This window comes from Oryctolagus cuniculus, chromosome 15 (genome assembly GCF_964237555.1).
Source record: "Oryctolagus cuniculus chromosome 15, mOryCun1.1, whole genome shotgun sequence".
NCBI lineage: Eukaryota > Metazoa > Chordata > Mammalia > Lagomorpha > Leporidae > Oryctolagus > Oryctolagus cuniculus.
Genome location: NC_091446.1, coordinates 4594020 through 4610136, shown reverse-complemented (window position 1 = coordinate 4610136; position 16117 = coordinate 4594020). Strand labels below are relative to the sequence as shown.

Here is a 16117-nt window from a genome sequence, read left to right as displayed (position 1 = left end):
TCTCTGGCATCTTGATTTTTCTTAATCTGAGAGGTAGGGTTCTGGAGATAAAATAGGTTCTTTATCACAGCTGGTGCAGAGGTTCACACCTGCATACTGCCTTACATAAGACATTGTCCCCGCATCTCGTTTGTGTGAATTTTTCCAGGGTCCCTGGAACTTGGTAACAAATGCATATTTTGTCCTTAGTAGGTAAACAAAACATAGTTTGTAAATAAATGGATCAAAAGTCATGAAGTTTTACTCTGTGTGCGTCATAGGTTAGCTCAAGTGTTGAACCAACGTCTCCAAATGTTTGTATGGGAATTTCATGGTAATAAAAGTGTTGTTATGAAATATCAATCATATTCAATTTTGCTTTAAAATATTGAAGCCACTCCATAATGCTATGAAATATTAAAATCAAATATGTGAGGAAACTGAGAAGGATCTGCTTCATAAATTATGTCAGCTAATTTCAGGTTGGAGGGTGCAGGTCTCCGTGGAATTGTGGTGGTTAAAGGACATGGCTCTTCATGTTGATGAAGGACCTGTTTAAAACAGTGACACTGGGGACTCCTGATGACCTCACTGCCTAGAATGACAGCGGTTTGCCTCCAGTATGTCTGAGTTGCATGGTTACCCAGGCTTTGCAGGCAGCATCAGTGCGTGCACCTGCCCAGGTGTCTGGCAGGTTGGTTCAGGGCCTGATAATAATGATGATGATGATGGTTTCTGGTGAACCTGTCACTGTCCTCACTCTACTCCTATATGAATGCTGGTGAACCTGTCACTGTCCTCACTCTACTCCTATATGAATGCCTGTCAGCAGAACCGCTGCTTTGGGATACAGATGTACTCATTTCCCAATCATTGTTCTCCGTGAGGGCGCCTGGCCCTAACCTAGTGATCTGCTCATACGAGAGAGTTTTGTAGTTGTTTCTCTAAATGAGACAGCCATGGTTTGGAGCAAACAGAATACAAACGTCTACTCCGTGAGTGAGCCGGTCCAGCCGCTCGGCTGTGATGCACTATTTTTTCTGAGAATCATTTCTATTTCCTGACTGCTTAGTTCAATGTGTAGGAGTCCTCCTTGTAGGCAGCTGCCTTTCATGTATGAGTCTTTCATTTATTTATTTATTTTTAAATGTATCCCTTCAGAGGGGGGAACAAAAGACAAAAATCCCACACCGTGCCATGGGGGAAAACAATGGTGGGAACACAGAGAAACCCCCAGAGTCAACCCAGTCCCAGAGTATTCGTCTTGCCTTGGAGCTTTCTGAAGGCTCTCTATGCAACCATGGAGCCTTCCAGCGTCTGCCTTGTTAGCCTATTTCTTAACCATTTGTTACGTTTCCCAGTGGAATAAAGGGCCTGATTTATGTAAAAGCTCCAAGTCTTAATCACAATAATAAAATATAAAGTCATGGCAACTGGGATAAGTTGAAGGCATACTTTGCTCTTCAAGGGCATCCTTTGGAAGTAGAGGTCTTTCCTTTAGCTAAAGAAGTTAAACTGAGTCATTCTTTTTAAGCAAATGATGGATTTTGTGAAGAAAACAAAACTCTCTGTAGCTAACATAATTTATGCAAAATCATGCAATTAGTGATAGCTGTGCTAGACTTTTTTTCCACAATGCGCCTCTAATGAAACCATCGTGAGAAGCAGTGCCATCTAATGTAAGTAGTAAACACAGATAGTAAATTATTAATATCTTGTGAGGCATGCAGATGGCAGGACTTCCATTTTTTCCCATGAGCTGCTTGTGCACGTTTGCTAATCAATCTTGCAAGAAAATTGCAAAGATAAATATGAACTTTGAAAGTAACATTCAACAGGATATGAATGCAATAAAGAGCAAGATGTGAACAGTGGAAGCCAGGCTCTCCCTCCTCTGCATAGCACATGACAGTTTCTGCTCAGTCTGAGCTAAGCTTGGGAAGGTTGTATCATTTTCCCGTATGCACTACTCCTTGGCAAGCGCCCGGGGCCTCTGGTTAGGGTGGTGTTGGAAAATCCAATCCCCAGTGCTGTCACCTTGGGAGAGGGAAGGGCAGCCCATGAGCAAGTCGTTGTCCAGGGAGAGCCCCACAAGCCACAGCCGTCCGCCCTCGGCTAGCCTGAGCTCCGCTCTTGTGAAATGTGCCTGGCAGCCACGGCAGGGCTGCCCAAAGTTGCGTCCCACTCTCCAGTTTCACCTCCGCAGAATTCAAACACCTAAGCAGACAAGGTCAAATTCAGCTGCCTTGCTGCCGCTTCTGGCTCAGGGACCCAAGACGGCGGCCAGCCCCCAGCGCAGACCCGCAGCAGGAGAGGGGACAGGGCTGCAGCCGAGCTCTGTGGATGTGCTAGACAGACGGTGGACTCGGGCGCCTCTCCTCCCCCTCTCCTGGCAGCCCCGTGTCCCCGGCTCCATCTCCCTGGGGCGTGTTTTTGGGTAGTAGAATGCTGAGGTCACAGCATTCTTACCCGTCTCCCAGTCATGGAGACGCCAGCCGGGAACCCTGGGCATGAAGCAGCAGGATGCACACTGTGGCTCTTGACTTTGGGCTGGAGGCGCTGCCCCGGCCCGGGCTGGCCGGGAGCTCGCTCTGCCTTGCTGCCCTCGCCGGGCCGCTCGGTTTGCAGCCTCGGTTGGTTTCCCACGCCCGCCGGTCTGACACGGGACGCCGGGCACCCGGCCACCCCGCGGGCGCCGACCCTGGCCCGCAGCCCCGCGAAGGTGCCAACCCTGGTGAGCGGAGGCTCCGGCGTCGCACGTGCGCAGCCTCCTTCGCTCTTGCTTGCGCGTCTCCAGCGGCTGGCGCCAGGGCCCCTGTGCCCCGACTTATGCCCCCCAAAGTTAATCGGCCGTGCTTGCCGGTTCTCCTTAGTTTGGGAAATTCTTAGGCACCCCTCCACGTTCCGGGCAGGCTGCTGCCCCCAAGGCCCCCCAGTTCTGCCCGGCCAGGGCTGTGGGGCGCGCCCGAGGCTGTGGCGTTTGTCTAGAGCCGGCCTCACAGATGGGCAGCCCCGCGCCTCCCTGGTCGTCGCCAAAGTTGCCAGACGCCCCTCGGCGACCGCGCCGCGCCAGACGCGGTTGCATAACCTCGCCCCCCGCCCCCGCCCCCGCGGCCGCCCGCCCCCGCCCGCCCCACTCGGGCTGCACCCGCGCGTCCCGGCCCCCCGGCGAAGCTGCTCTCGGGCGAGTGCGTGCGCCCGGGCCGGGGTCGGCGCCCGTCCGGGCGGTGCTCTGCCCGCGACCAAGTGCAGAGGGAGCCGGGGCGCGGACGGAGGGCACGCGGGGCTCCGCTTACCTTCCGCTGCTTACAGAGAAGTCGAGGTCGGTGCAGCGCCCGGCTCGGGCATGTCTCGCCGCGGACCCTGGCCAGCCTGGCGCGGCACGGAGCGCTCCGGGCAGGGCATCCGCGGCAAAGCTGGCCGGGCTCGCGCGGAGGAAGCTCGGCTCCGGGGACTTGGCCGGCTGCGCGCCCGCCGCCCGCCCCCTCCACCGCCGCGGGCCCGGCCCGCCCGGCCCGGCCGGCCCCCGCGCCGCAGCTCGCCTCCCTCCGGCCCCGCTCAGCGACGCGCGCGGGGAGGCAGCAGCTCGGCCCGCTCCCGGGACGCCCGCGCGCTCGCTTGCTCGCGGCGCGGCGGAGCCAGCCTCAGCCACTCGGCCCGGTGCTCCTCCGATGTCCTCATTTACTGCAATTGTCTTCGGCGCGATGTCGGAGCCCGGGCTGGGAGGCGGGGGCGGAGAGGGGGAGGGAGCGGCAGGGAAGTCCTTGCAGCCGCTCCCGGGTCCCGGCTACTCCGCGGAGCCGGCGGCCGGAGGAGAGGGCGCCGGGAGCCGCGCGCCCGCGCCGCCTGTGCGCTTGGCTGGCACCGAGGCGGGCGGAGCCCCGAGCCCGCGGGGCGGGGGTGGGGGCGGGGGCGGCGCGGGGCCGGGCCGGGCCGCGTGCGTGGCGTGGAGGATCGGGAGCGAGTGGAGGAGCCCCCGCCGCCGACGCCCGAGCCCGGGCTGGAGGACCGGGAGGTGGAAGCGGCTGCCGCCGGCTGCCGCCTGCGCGCGGGGCTCCACCGTGGCGCGTCCTCCGGCTTTCTGGGCTGCAGGCGGCGCTGCGCGGCCCAGGAACTTGTTGAGTCTACCCAGAGCCGCCTCCGGAGCAGCTGGCGGACCGGGGACTCCGCGTTCTGCCTCGGGAGGGTCGCTGGGGACCCTGGTCGATGGCTGGGGGGCTGCGCCAGCCGGCTCGGACACGCAAGGGTGCGGGGGGCTGGGCGCCTGCCCCCTCACCTGCGGATCGCGGCTTGGTGGAGGCCAAGGTCAGAGGTGTGTTTCAGTGCGTGTGGGGTCCGCCCCCCTCCAAGAGGGGCCAGGAAGGCAGACCAGCTGCGAGCGGCCCGAGGTCAGAAGTGGAAGTGCCGGCCAGGTGCCTTGCTTGGTGACATTTAGGAGCGCTGTGGAGCAGGCAGATGCCACTGCTGCTTAGAATCAGGACCCCCCCGCCCCCCCCAACACCACCCGCCTGCAGATGTCACAGGGCACGTGCTGCTGCTGTTTGGGCAGAGTTCCCTTGACCTGGGCAGGAAGAGGTTGGATGCTCAATGTGCTAGCCCCTACCCCTGGTTCCAGGTCCTCCAGGGAGCTTTGTGTCTGCGGTGCGCAGGGCAGCAGGCCCGGGGCTTCTTGCTGCCTGCCTGCAGGCTCTGCTGTCTGGGCCTGGGACTGAAAGCTCACTGCAGGTTTCCTCCTAGGAGGTATTGGAAGGAGACACATTGATTAGTCCGAGTGTTTCCCAGGAAAGGACGGAGAAGTGCTGACCCCCTTTCGGGAGTGAATGGGGAGGACAGTGGGAAGTCGTTTGGCCCACCCACCTCTTCAGACACGTCAGGGGGTCCCACCACGACCTGCCCCTCAGAGCTCCTGTGTGGAGCAGCAGCCCTGTGCCAGGTGCCAAGGCTCCATCCTTGTCTGGACGGGAGTGGAGCCCAGCGCGGAGCTCTGTATCGTGGCTGTTCTTTACAAATGGATCCCCGTGCAGTGTTTTGCCTACCCGAGGGCGCTTGGGACCGTGTGTCCAGACATGCAGAAAGTGCTGGGGATTATCCTGCCTTTGAGGTTCAGCTCCCCAGTTCCTGGGGACCCACATATGCCAGGAAGGGACTCCTGAATCTATGGAACAAACTGCCCACCTCAAATTTTTTATTCTCCTTCTTAGCCTGGATACCCCAAGTCTGATTTTTAGTCCAGTTCTCTGGCTTCTGGTGAGACTTCTGGGGGAGCACTGGGGAAACAAGGCTGGTTTTTGCCTGATCGTCCTAGAAGCCTGCTACCTCTTCTTCTATCTGGCAGGGACCTGAGGGGACGTGCAGGGCTGGGGGACACACTTAACCCCAGATGGGAAGGCTTGCTGTCCCTGAGCACTCCAGCATGCTCCCCCTGGGCTGTGCTGTCGGGCTGCTGACGTCAGGAACCTCCTACTGGTCTTAGGAACTCGATGCAAGTCTTGCTTTATTGCAACTGTAACTTGCATGTCGTTGTACATAAAGCTGCTGGAAGCATGGATCTTGCGCTGGTGGTAGTGGAAGTCTTCAGGAACCGTGAGTGGGAACAGATACATATAAGGGCATGCACAGGAGCGTGGGCTCAGCCGCAGGTGCACGGTGACCTGGCAGGAACGCAGCTCCCAGGACTGCGTCATCTGAGATGGGGAGGATGCCTGCCTCTAGGAGGGAAACAGCTGGAATTGGCAGGCTAGACGCGACACTCAGTGAACTTGGTGTGTTATCAAGACTGATTTGAGTCACTTGCTTATCTGGTAGACATACTGTTACTTCTCTTAGTCTATTAAAATAGTTGTTGTTCTTTTCTTTTGAAATGAGAAGCTGTTTGCCCGTTGTATTACTGATGTTCTAGTCTTCAGCAGCACAAAGCAAAATCTTGGTGCAAACGTGTCTGACTTCCTTTGTGATAGATAGATGCCTGGCATGTGCGAGGTTGGGGCACCATCATGCCCACAGCTTTAAAGAGAAATTTCTGCAGGAGGCTGGATGGGGAGGAGGGAGATTGGCCGTCTTCCAGCCTGCAGACCCCCTTGGCATTATTATTTTTGATGGGTGGGACAGACAGCTATGTTTAGAGTCTGGAGTGAGTCCTTAATGTTCAGCTTCTTCAGAAAAGGAGTGGAACTTGATAGACAGTAGATTAATTTGAGATTCAATTAGGGATAAGTTGGGTGCTTATACTTCATTTCAGATTTTTTCTGAAACAGGTGGACCTGCAAAGGGGAATATAGCTACTTTCCATTGAGTAGGACTTCCTACAACCAGGGGCATCTAAAGAGTAAAAGGGATAAACACCAAGCCAAGTATGCGAGTCTCTCTTTTCCTTTCTTCCTGGAAGTGTGCAGAGAAGTGCTGGAATCCCACCCCTACAGAACACCGACGTTTCCCAATTTTCACATTAAAAAAACATGAGTAGATGAAAGTCAAAACATTCCTGGATATGCATAACCGTTTTGTTGGTGTTAATTTCAAACTGGAAACAACCCTAGCCCCTATCCTCACAAGAACGGGTAAAAATCTCGGTTCCATCATGCAGTGTGAACATGGCGGCCACAGAACCTTCCCTGGAGCCTGCAGTGGCTGGGGTGGGGGGTGGGGTGTTCACGATCCAAAGCAGCAGACCCTGCACGTCTCTGTGCGGGCAGACATGCACAGGTGCATCTCAAGGGATTCCATGTAAATGAAGGCGACAATGCAACAATGTAAAAACGTTGTCAACCACAGGAAACATCAGGGTGGTGGTTACATCTGGGACGTGGTGCGTCTTCAAGGCCACGGCCCCTTCCCTGGACTGTTTTGTACTTGAAAAGATGGTTGCACAGTTGCTTATGTAAATAGAAGCTCATCAAGTGTTCCCTTGCGTTTTGTCTGAGCCTGGTCACTGTATCATTGCTGTGTTTATCCCAACAATCCATCCCTGTCCATGAACCACAATATCCATCAAAGAGGGTCTTTTCTGTCTGGCAAAGGCATCCTCTATGAAACCCAAGATATGGGGAGAGAGAGGTTCTGCACATGGGCTCCGGCTGCAGGTGAGACTTCTTGAATGGTCAGTGACTAGAAAGGCCCCTCTTGGGAGCACCTGGACCACATTCACTGTGGAAATGCCCCCCCACCCTTTGCCCTTTGATGGTCTGGAGGGCCTCTCAGGTGAGCCTCCTCCTGTGATGAGCAGGGAAGGCCCCTCCGTTCCCAACGCCCTGTGCTCTTCTGCTACAAGGAACTAACTCGCATGGACGCACACCTGTGGGGTAGAGCGGAGTAACAGGCAGCGTTCCGCCTCTCTCTTTCAAGGCAGGACGGCAGAGTGCTCAGAGGTTGCTCCTGCCAGGCCTCATCCTTTGCCTACAAGACTCAAGAGAAGCCCTTCTGCATCATTGCCTTTGTCCAGCAGTCACCGTCTTCTCTCTAGACTTATTTCTGGCTTGTAAGTCTCCTTTTGTGAAAAGGCCTCTGCCTGTGGCTCTGCCATTGTCCTGGCGGCTAAGCCGTCTTTCCTTGCTGTGGGAAACACAGCTGTGTTTCTCAAGTGCTTGGTTCCTGCTCCAGGGATGCCCCTCCCTGTAGATTTCTTTTCCTTCTGCAGTGAGAGAGTAGGCAGGGCTTACTGGCCCCAGTACAGTGAGTCTGGGAACAGCGAATGTCGTGGAGACTAGTTGAGACCCAGATGTATCCTTGCAAATCTCATGTGTCTGTAGGAAGTGGGATATTTTCATTTCTAAGAGGATGAAGGTGGCTCCAGGTTCCCCTTCACAAACCCTCCAGGGTAGGCAGTGATAGATGAGCGTGATGAAGAGAGGCGTGTGCGTCTGGCTCTCCACCCTCCCCCTCCTACTCATTGCAGGGTGCTCCCAACAGTGGCTCTGCCTCACCTTTCTCTTAGGTGCCTCACTTTTCCCTTGTAGGGGGAATAAACACATGCAGTTTGATTTTGCTCACCCTAAGTGGTTAGCTGGGTGATAGTGCCTACAGGGTCGTAATTTTATTTACTTGCATTTTATTTGAAAGGCAAGAGAGAAGCATCTTCCATACCCCCATTCACTCCTCAAATGCCTGCAACAGCCAGGCTGGGACAGACTGAAGCCAGGAACCAGGAGCTCCACCCAGTGTCCAACCTGGGTGGCAGGGGCTCAAGAACTTGAGCCATCAGCTGCCACCTTCCAGGATGCATTAGCAGGAAGCTGGATGGAAATGGGGTAGCTGGGGCTGGAACCAGACACTGCAGCATTGGATGCAGGCATCCCAAGCAGGAACTTAAGTACAGTTGCAAGCCCCCACCCCAGCTTTCCCTATTCTTGAAGTCTGAGGAGCAGACCTCTTCCAGCAGAGGTAGATGGTTAATGGGCTTTTCTTAATCCCTACTGGTAGCACCAACAGCATCTTTGAGCCTGCACAAGCCAACCTCTCATCACGCAGCTAATATACCCAGACTGAAGAGTGATACCTTTGACCAGAACTAGGTCAAGAAGGGATAAAAAAAATTGCTTTCAAATTTCAGTGGCTGGCTTGTTAATCCACCTGGCTGGTGTGAGACTGTTGACTGCCTTCGTACCTGTCTGTCCTGGTGAACTGAGACCTCTCATTAGCTGGGCGGGGCTCCTGGGGTGGGGATTTCCTCCTCTCTTTGTTCCCACCTGAGGTTTCACAGACCTGGAGGAGGGATGTGGGAATGGGAGGAGCAGACAATGGATGCCGCCTTCTTACACTTTTTCCTTCCCCAAGCTGTCTTTGAATAGGAGACCTTTGTAATAATGTTGCACTTTCATTGTGCGCCTACTGTGTGCCAGGCACTCAGTATGTTGGACACCATCTGCTTCTGTGCTCAAAAACTCTTTTCATGAATATAGATCAGAAAAGTTAAGTCTTTACTCCAGCTAGGTAGGCTGTAGGAGAGCCTAGATTGAGTTCGTTGAGTGCTTGGTGCCACGTTCTAACACTGCCCTGCTCAAGTCTGTGGCTTATAGAAGACCTGGAGATTGCTCAAGAACACAGGGTATAGAGGAGTGTCACTCTGTGTCACACAGTGTGGTCCTGATTGATGAATGGCATTGGCCAGTGGAACTCCCTCCTGGTGCTTACCTGGCCCCATGCAGCATCAGGTGTCTGTATCCGGAGGACCCTGCGCCCCTTCAGGTGGTGTGGTGTCAGCTGTGCCCTCAGACACAGATTCCAGCCACAAGTATTAATGCTCACGTGAGGTTCTCATAAAGCAGGTAACATACAGGCTGGCTGTGAGTCTCATGGACCAGAAATCCATTAATGTGCGTTAGCCATACCTGGTCTTCTCACTGTGTCCACCACACCTGGAAGGGAAGCCTGTCTCTGGAACAGCCGTGGACCATAGTCATTTGGCCTTCGGGCAGTATTGTGTGTTTCCCCGATATAATCTCAGCTGTGTCATCACATATTTTTTTCATTGAATGACAGTCCCAATATATGGATGCCACCATATCCCCGAAAGATCACTCTGGATGCTTCTGCTTCCGCTGTATTGGCACCTGTGCAGTTACCCAGAGCAACCCGTTGGTCCCAGCGTCACATTGACAACGCTGTGCCTAGGTTAGGTACTCCTCCTCCTTTTTGTATTTTTGTTTTTCTTCCCCTCTTTAAGGCGACTAACACACTCTACACTTAATCCTAATTATCTACCTCTGGCATTTTTATACTCTCAGTCCAATAAATTATTTTGCTAATTTAGGTCCAAGAATTGATTACCTGACTTTAGATGTTGTATTTACTTAGCACAGTTCATCACAGATGATGGAAGAAGCTACTTAGTGTTGGAAACATGTGTTTTGTTCTTTCTTTTTAAATATTTATTTGTTATGTATTTGATAGACACTATTACAGCAACAGAGGGAGAGAGAGAGAATGATCTTCCTTCCATCTGTTGGTTCACTCCCCAAATGACTATAAAGGCTGGGGCTGGGCCAGTCCAACGCCAGGAGCCCTGAGCTGCTTCTGGGTCTCCCACGTGGATGCAGAGGCCCAAGTAGTTGGGCCATCTTCCACTGCTTTCTCAGGCACAGTAACAGGGAGCAGCCAGGTCTCAAACCAGTGCCCATATGAGATGCCAGCATCCGAGGTGGGAGACATAGCCTGCTATGCCACAATGTCAGCCTCATGTTTTATTCTTAAATCCCAAGTTCCCAGTGGAAATATTACATATTTTTTTAATCTAGCTGTGTTTGATAACTTGTAAGGCCACACAGACCTTCAGGTCCGTGTTTTTCCACAGTCATTTCTTTTGTTCATATAATCAAGTCCTTCGAGACTCGAATGGCTGGGCCATTACGGGGACTCCAGGCTGCAGGGCTGCTGAGCGCACTGATTCTGCTTTGCCTCCTTTGTGTGTTAGCGCATCCTGGAGCCAGCATGTCCTGCGTGTGCGTGCAGCCTCCGGAGCTCCCTTCTGGGTTCTCGTCCCGTAGCACTCTTGTGGCTTTAACCGACTTGAAGTCATCATCAAAAGACATTTCAACGTGTTTCACATGCAACTTTAATTTCTTCCAGGATTTGTAAAATGTTGCTTAGTATTTCAGCTTCTTTTTTAGAAGTCCATAGTTTGAAATTCATGTAGTCAGACTGCTTTGCAAATGGTCATGATTTAGTTGGAACCCTGCGTCTTGGCCGTCACAGCTTCCTGGCAGGCTGTCCCCCTTCTGAGACTCCCCAGTGGTCCCTCAGGCATTCCTGGGTCTAGGGGAGGGAAGGCATCAGGATTCCAGAACATGTATTTCATTCAAGTGAGGGAGGCAAGCGCACGGAACTCTTTTGCCAGTGTGTCTTGAGTTGACTGTTGTAGTGCGTTAAAGGAAAAAATTTGAAAATTCGTGTGTTCTTTAAAAAATAAATTTGTGGTGAGAAGTTGGAAATTGAGTCACTCCAAAAAAATTGCATTATCAGAGAAGTCTATTACTTGGCTTAAAGATGGGAGGAAGTTGTGATTGATTTTATGGGTGTTTCAGTATGAATCCTAAACAAGTTTCATTTCAGAATTTGGTCAGTAGTGAAAATGACCTGCAGTTGAACAGTTAGAAACAAATGAGGGTTGAAGAGACAGTGACGGACAGCAGCCCGAACGCCTGCTCTGGCCCTGGGTCAGCACCGTCCTCATCATTCTCCTGGCTCCTCGGGAGTTCAGGTCTCTCTCCCCACTTGAAGAGGAATGGCCTGGCTCCATTTGATCAGCCTGAGCAAATCTAAAAATTATCCTTTTATTAGGTTGTCTTGGGCTGTGAGCGTTATGCCCTGTAGTTCTAGCAGAAAATGAAATTTATTGATGATTTATTTTGTTCACTGAATCCAAGTATGAAAATGAAGAAATTCATTTTAATGCTTTATTTTTTTCCCTTTCCCAGCGGAGTAAATATTGTCACATGAAATTGCTGATGATACTTCGGAGTCCCTTAAAATAAGACTTGTGATTCATTCACACCATGAAAATAGTGGAGAACCAGCATTTTCACCTGCGGATTCATAAGTTACTGGTTCTTTCCTTTTTGGTCCCTGGGTGTTAATGAACATTTTCACTTCTGGAACGTTCTCTGAGGCTGCCTGCAGTGTGGACAAAAGAATGTGGCTTCTGCTGCCTGCTTCATGCTGTGGGTCCCAGCCTGGGGAATTCCATGTTCTGTCTCCTTGTTGTGGACAGACTGCATGAATTTAATTTGATATTTGCGACCACCTCCTAGTCTGAGACTAGAGGGTAAGCAGAATAAAGCTGCACTTCATTTCAGAGCCGTGTTTGGTGCCCACTCCCTCCCAGACTGAGGCGGGTGCCTGCTGCATACAGTGTGTGGTTTTCCCGAGAAATACATCCCTTTGTATGTTAGACATGCTGAATTTTTGCTTTTTTTTTTGATGGAAGAATATACTTTGTTGGTATTTAAAGGACATTTTAAAATATTGCCAAAGTGAAATCAGGTTAAGTTCTGATGCACATGACAAGTGTTGAAACATGGCCTGTGTTTGCCATGAAATTTAAATAAGCTCCATTAAAGCAGAAATCACATCTACATACCATGTAAAATGCAAAGATCTCCCATAGACTACCTGTTCTTTATTTCCTGACAAGCTTGCATAATCTCTACATTTGAATATAGAATAGAATCAGTATTTTAAGAGTTACCCATCCATGGGTACAACCCACTTAGAGCAAGCTCCTTCTGTGAAAGTGTGACTTACCCACAGGTGACTGGTGGTTTCATTTCACCAAAGGCTCATGTAGATTAAGGCTGCCCTCAGATAACGCTTCCGTACTTGCAGCTATTGTCATTGTCAGAATTACTACATCATGACTCTGAAGGACCACATCTGTCTCGTTAAGTGTAGTCTACCATATATTCTTGTACCTAGGTGTATATAAATTTACCGACACACTATTTCTGATTGTTTGGGGGGTGGGTTTCTGCCCTGTTCTGTGAGTGGGTAGGTCTCTCCATGACCTGGGCCATCAGAGCGCAGCAGAGGTGCTGTACGTTTGCTAATGCAACCAGCATATTCCGGATGCATGTGTTCGAGAGAAGGCAGAGCCCAGCGAGGAAACAAGCAGATGTGTTTCCCAAAGACCTGGACACTGGGCTGGGAGCATTGCACATTTTTCTCTTTATTGGCTAATTTGGAGATATGGTAAAGTGTAAAATCTCAGTGAGATGTGGAACCTGAAGGACTGGTGTGGAGCAGAGCTGGAGAGTCCTTGACGACACCACTTGACCAAGTTTTGCTAAATCAGGACTCACAAATACGCGTCTCCATGCACCTGTAGGTCTGGTCCCATTTGACTCAGATATTCCTGTAGTTTCATACTCCACACTTTGCTCTACTTTATATAAAGATGCTTCCTGGCTTATTCGCAACTTAGCCTGTATGCCAAGCCTTCTTGATTGATGGCACGCCTCGGTATCTCAGCTCCTGTTCTCCGAGCAGTGCAGGCAGGTTTGGGGTGCAGTTTCTCCCCATTTACTATTATTGCCGTCTGTGTCTTCATGGAGAAAAAGGAAAACAGAAGCACCCCTTGTTCTCTAGTCTTGGTTGAAGTGGTTGCACGTCCATCGCTCCTGTGTGCTGCCCGTGGCTCCAGAGCCTTATGGGAGTTAGCACCTTGTCAAAGGGGGCTCAGGGAGCTCCGTCAGCGGTGTGACATGATACCTCTCCCAGGGGCTCGTGGGCCATCAGGAAATTGCCCCCATAAATATCAGCGAGATCATTCGGATTTTAGGGAAGCAGAATGGAGACGGCTTGTTTGTTTGTAGCTTGTGCTTGAGTGAGCCACGGACACTTCTGGAAGACCCTGCAGTGCTGTGCTTCTTCCCCAGGAAGGCAGAGTTGCGTTCATTCTTGCACGTATCCAGGACGTGAAGGCTCTCACGTTTTGAGATTCCAGTTCCCTTAGTTCCTACCACTGATGACAAGAGTGGTCTGCGGTGGGTGCTGCAGGCTTGTTCGTAAGGAGTTACAGGACGAGTGTCTCACCCTTTGCCAGCCATGGCCTCTCTGCCGTGAAAACCCCTCTCACTGTTGAAGCAGGAGAGGAAACACAGACACCGAGAAGCAAACAAGCAGCGGCTGAGTCCAGGAAAACCTGATTTGCAAAACCGGGAAGTGAACTAGATTCTGTCCACAGGCAATGCTTTCGGACCTCTGATTTCCAGCATAAGCTGTTGGGCCGGATTTTGTGCTCTATGTAAATCCAAATTTTAAAGAAGAATAAAAGCATTCGATTCATTTCAAGAGAATGCAGTTTCTTTTCCTTTTGCTTCTCGTGTAACCCTGCAAAAATATCAACAGAAAACAACTGGGAATAGCGGTATCGTTGTGTCTTTGTCAGTGAGTACCAGGAGCGTGCGGTGTTGCTCCTTAAGGGAAGGCTGTGGTCCTGGAACCGAGACGCAGCCGTCCCTTTGTAGGGAGGCCACCGATGCTTGGCTCCTTCCCCCTCTCCATCTCCCTGTGACAAGACACTATGGGCACTTATTGTTGAGTTTTCCTTTCTGGCTGAGTTTCCAAAGTGCTTCACACAACCAAGTGGACTGTCTTAGCTGTAGGCTTTGAGTGCTGGAGCAGTTGTGATGATGAATAGGGGTTTTTTATTTTGAAGAGATTTATTTGTTTATTTGAAAGTCAGAGTTAGAGACAGAGAGAGGTCTTCCATCTGCTGGTTCATGCCCCAGATGGCCACAATAGACAGCGCTGGGCCAGGCTGAAGGCAGGAGCCAGGAGCTTTCTCTGGGTCTCCCAAGTGGGTTCAAGGGCTCAAACGCTTGGGCCGTCTTCCCCTGCTTTCTCAGGCCGTTAGCAAGGAGCTGGAGCAGAAGCAGAGCAGCCAGGATAAGAATTGGCACCCGTACGGGATGCCAGTGTCGCAGACAGGCCGTGGCTTTTACCTGTTAACACCACAGTGCTGGCTCCATGATATTATTTTTTGTTTTAATGATTTCTAAATAACTGAGATTCAGGGTGAAGTTTCTGTAATTGTTTTTTGTAACATATGGAAAATGTTTCAAGGTTAGCTTCATGCGAATGTTTTCGCTAACCTGAGCGTCACTCCAGACAGAAGTCCTTTATGGCACCACATGGCAATCAGTGACCACTGAACGCACTGAGCTCCATTGCACGGCGCCCACACCTTGCCGGGTGTCCATGCAGTATCCTTGCTGATGCTTCCTGATATTCTCTAAAGACATGAGATAAATTTTTAATTTTCTTTTATATAACGATGCTTTTGTGCTGGTTATCAGTAAAGCTGTGGAACTGTCTTACTAATTAAAATTAGTTGACCGTGCCTAGTGCTATAACTTACCACATGGTTACGACAATCTCTCTTAGGTGATGGCTTTTTGTTTACCGAGCAGAGAGAACCCTCAACGACATTGCCTTGTTCTCAAGGGTGTTTAACTCAAGGAAGCATCTTTTTTTTGACAGGCAGAGTGGACAGTGAGAGAGAGAGAGAGAGAGAGAGAAAGGTCTTCCTTTTGCTGTTGGTTCACCCTCCAATGGCTGCCGCGGCCGGCGCACCGCGCTGATCCGATGGCAGGAGCCAGGAGCCAGGTGCTTTTCCTGGTCTCCCATGGGGTGCAGGGCCCAAGCACCTGGGCCATCCTCCACTGCACTCCCTGGCCACAGCAGAGAGCTGGCCTGGAAGAGGGGCAACCGGGACAGAATCCGGCGCCCCGACCGGGACTAGAACCCGGTGTGCCGGCGCCGCTAGGCGGAGGATTAGCCTAGTGAGCCGCGGCGCCGGCCTCAAGGAAGCATCTTTAAAATCGTCTCACTTGCCTACTCTTGGAAGCACAGCTGTGCCTTTGAACAGTCTAGCGGCAAGACTTGAGGTTCCTGCTTCACTTCTCGATGTCTAACCAACATGCGTGGATTTCACTTGAGAGGTCCAAGTGTTCGGCGCATACCGGTTAGGAGAAGACTGAGCTTGTCTTGGGGTTTAAGAGTGAAGTGCAAGTGTGCGCACCTGTTTTAGGGCCTAACTTGGATGTTCACTAGAGGATGCAAAATCCGACGTCACTGAGTGGAGCGACCTCATTCACGATTTACAGCTAAAAATGGGAGCAAGGGGAAGCCGGATTCGCCTGGAGAGCAGGGCTCTGGGTTGAGCCGAGTCTCGTCTCCGGGGAACCTGGTGGTTTGGATGATGCGCGTGACAGGAAGAAGGGGACAGATCTGTCTCTGCTGTCAGAGCTGAAGATGCAGCGCCCAGGTGTAGCTCCCACGGCAGCCGTGGAGGTAGCTGCTGAAAGGGAGACATCCAAGGCCGGCATCGTGGCTCTCTAGGCTAATCCTCCACCTGCGGTGCCGGCACCACGGGTTCTAGTCCCAGTTGGGGCGCTGGATTCTGTCCCGGTTGCCCCTCTTCCAGGCCAGCTCTCTGCTGTGACCCGGGAGTGCAGTGGAGGATGGCCCAAGTGCTTGGGCCCTGCACCCCATGGGAGACCAGGAGAAGCACCTGGCTGCTGGCTTCGGATCAGCGCAGCGCCAGCCATAGCGGCCATTTGGGAGGTGAACCAACGGAAAGGAAGACCTTTCTCTCTGTCTCTCTCTCACTGTCTAAAAATCTGCCTGTCAAAAAAAAAAAAAAAAA

General features: G+C 51.9%; 2 protein-coding genes across 3 annotated transcripts in view; one reads left to right on the top strand and one right to left on the bottom strand.

The window, feature by feature from the left end:
* Positions 1 to 3413, bottom strand: part of INSYN2A (inhibitory synaptic factor 2A) — a 58206-nt gene extending 54793 nt beyond the window's left edge. Inside the window, exon 1 of the mRNA XM_051833509.2 lies at positions 3276 to 3413. The gene's annotated coding sequence lies outside the window, so the exon portion shown is untranslated. The remainder of the gene's footprint in view (positions 1 to 3275) is intronic.
* DOCK1 (dedicator of cytokinesis 1) overlaps positions 1 to 16117 on the top strand; it is a 494355-nt gene that overhangs the window by 262389 nt on the left and 215849 nt on the right. The gene's annotated exons all lie outside the window — the stretch shown is intronic.